We start from the raw sequence: 2963 nt of genomic DNA on the forward strand, positions 1-2963 counted from the left end.
TTTTTTTTTTAATTTTTGAGAGAGAGCACGAGCAGGGGAGGGGCAGAGAGAGAGGGGGAGACACAGACTCTGAAGCAGGCTCCAGGCTCCGAGCCATCAGCACAGAGCCCAATGTGGGCCTTGAGCTCATGAGTCGTGAGATCATGACCTGAGCTGAAGTTGGAGGCTCAACGGACTGAGCCACCCAGACACCCCTGGAATTGTCGTTTTCAAGCAAATTCAGATAACTGTCTTTACTCTTGCTTAGTGAACGAAACCTCTCGGCCTTATACTCATGGTATTTTATGGTTACATTTCTATTACTGGCACAGATGCCATCTGTCAAAATGGTTTCTATTTTTGCAATAATAATTTCCATAGTATAAATATAATTTCCCTTTTATTCAAACCTACTTTTATTAGGATATAACACGGAAATCTCATGTATGTTCTAGAATAAAAGACTCATTTTAAAGCTAATACAAAATGGAGGTTCATGAATAAAATGAGTGTTAGTTCATGGAGATAATCAGGTGTCGTGAATGAAAAAAATTAAGTGATTTTTACATTTTAGTATCATTAGTTTGTTAACACTAAGTTTAGAGCAGACCACTAATTCCTCAAATTAAAGAAATGTCAGAGTGCAGGAACTGCTCACATTAACCATTATGAAGTCATACTTTTGAAGATCCGAGATTTTAAAAAAGCACCAGAGGATGAATACTAACCCAGTTATTACGATGAAGAATTTCCTGCCACTGTAAGAACGAAAATTCAGATTGAACTTATCGCTATTTTATTCCTTTTACGCATTATATGGAAATGGCAAAAACACAGTGTTTTTAGAGACCCACGCATGCTGTTTAGGGCCACACGCGTTGGACTTTTTTCCGTCTTCGATTTGGCGAACATTTAGCAAACGCCTGTCGTGTGTGTGCAGTGTGCTAAGTAAGACACGGCCTCACCCTCAGGCGGTTCATTCACAGTCCGTGGGTGAGACAGACTTGTGACAAAACTAATCGAAATATGGTGTGACAAGCGTCACACAGTGCTGGTGACGGCCACACCACATTGGAGCAGGGAGAGACTCCCCAATCCTTGGGTTTGGTTGAGTTTCTTAATACACAGATCCTGAGAGTCATGCTATCTGCACAGGGTGAAATACTTCTCAAGGGCCGTTCCGCTGTCTAGAACGTTCTGACGATATTTTAGCACATTACAAAAACCAAGTGTTTATTCGTGCGTTTACATATGATACTGAGATAAAATCCTAAAAAACTAATCTATCCTATTTCCTGTGTTAGGGGCATGTTCAAGCATTGGTAGCATCTGGAAGACTAATTATAGTTTAAATTCTTTACATACATGAGGCCAAAATGGTAGTGATACATACACATAAAGTTTGAAGTGTGTATGTAAAAGTTGTTTTTGTTAAGGAAATGAGCACAACTTAAAATTTAAGTAACATTCAAGGAAACTGTGTCAAAAATCAAAAAAAAATTTTTTAAGTTTATTTTTGAGAAAGAGAGGGAGAGAGAAGAGGGAGAAAGCGCGCGCCTACGGGCGGGGGAGGGGCAGAGAGCGAGGGAGCCACAGGATCCCAAGCAGGCTCCAGGCCCTGAGCTGTCAGCACACAGCCGGACACGGGGCTGGAACCCAGGAGCTGTGAGATCACCGCCCGAGCTGAAGTCCGACAACTAACTGACTGGGCCACCCAAGCGCCCCGCCAAATTCTTTTTCTTATTGGCAAACGGTGACATTTTGTTGCATTTCATTATTTCAAGGTGGCTTTAAGCCGGTCAATATAAATAGCACCGTCTCATTTGTTACAGTCGTAAAATTTCCCTGAATTACTTTATGCTACAGGAGCACGTGCACTGCCCCCCCTGGATGCTTATCTCGACCTGAATCAAACTGCTGCACCAGCGGAGTATGTGCCAAATTAGCTGTCGTTTACTTTGAACACACGGACCGTTGGAAAACAAAGCCCCCTTTCCCTCTGTAATCTTTCAATGTTTGTTTTGCAGTACATTTCACAGCACATCGAGGGGCCGTCGGTGAAGCGATGCGCATATCATAAACCACCAATTTGAATTCCCGAGTAATACGAACGAAGCATAATTCCCGTCTCAGCTGTTTTCACACGGCCATTCTTAAATGACATATTTTGGCGCTCTCTTGGTAAAACAAACACTGGAGGACTCCACTTGTCCCTAGAGTCTCGGTCACACGTGTTCCTGAGCCGAGAAACCTGGGTGGATTCTGTTCACCAGGGCGTCCACACTGCGACTCACTGTCAGAAGCGCCTTCGGGAAGGGGTAGTTACTACAGAAGGCAGAGAAGGGTTTCCCCGCTCTTCCGTGAGTTCTTTCCCCTTAAGCGCACCATCCCAGGCAGAGGGGCCAAGAAATGAGGTCCTAGGTCCTGGCACTTACGATTAAAGCACTTCTTAGGGGGAAAAAAAAAAAAAGACTCTCGAAAAGTTTCTTGGAAGAAGTAGGCGAGCCAACGCCGTCCCTACAAGACGCCGACGCCCCTGCACAGCGGCACCCGGCCGCCAGCCGCACCCCAGCCCCGCGCCGTGCGTCCGCGGACGCGGTTCGAGCGCCCGCAGCGGCCTCGGCGCCCCGCAGGTCTGAGGCCCCGGAGCCTCGCCTGCTCGCCCGAGGCGGAAAACGCCGCCGGGAAGCCCCCGCCGGCCGGCCTTCGGCCGCGCGCCGGCGCTCCGCAGACTTCTCGGGGCGCGCGGGGACGCCGACTATTCCCGAAGTTTCCCGAGCCCCCGTCTCTGACCCGGTCACTCCCACAACTCCCCGGACATCCCCCCCCGGGGATCCGGAGAGGCCGGGGGCGCACACGAGCGGCGGGGCTCGCGCTCCGGCCGCTCCGCCCCGGCCCGCCCGGGCAGGTCGGGGCGGTCGGGGGCGCCGGCGTCCCGCCCGTCCTTCCGCCCCGGCGCTGCCCCGCGCTTACCCCGCTGTGCC

The 2963-nt window shown here is 49.4% G+C and overlaps 1 protein-coding gene across 1 annotated transcript in view; it reads right to left on the reverse strand.

Annotated features, from left to right (window-relative positions):
- The window catches only part of GJA3 (gap junction protein alpha 3), an 18915-nt gene extending 15952 nt beyond the window's left edge, over positions 1-2963 (reverse strand). The window contains exon 1 of the mRNA XM_040447970.1: positions 2953-2963. The gene's annotated coding sequence lies outside the window, so the exon portion shown is untranslated. The remainder of the gene's footprint in view (positions 1-2952) is intronic.

Source organism: Herpailurus yagouaroundi, unplaced genomic scaffold, assembly GCF_014898765.1.
Source record: "Herpailurus yagouaroundi ecotype Mexico unplaced genomic scaffold, PumYag 197, whole genome shotgun sequence".
Taxonomy (NCBI): domain Eukaryota; kingdom Metazoa; phylum Chordata; class Mammalia; order Carnivora; family Felidae; genus Herpailurus; species Herpailurus yagouaroundi.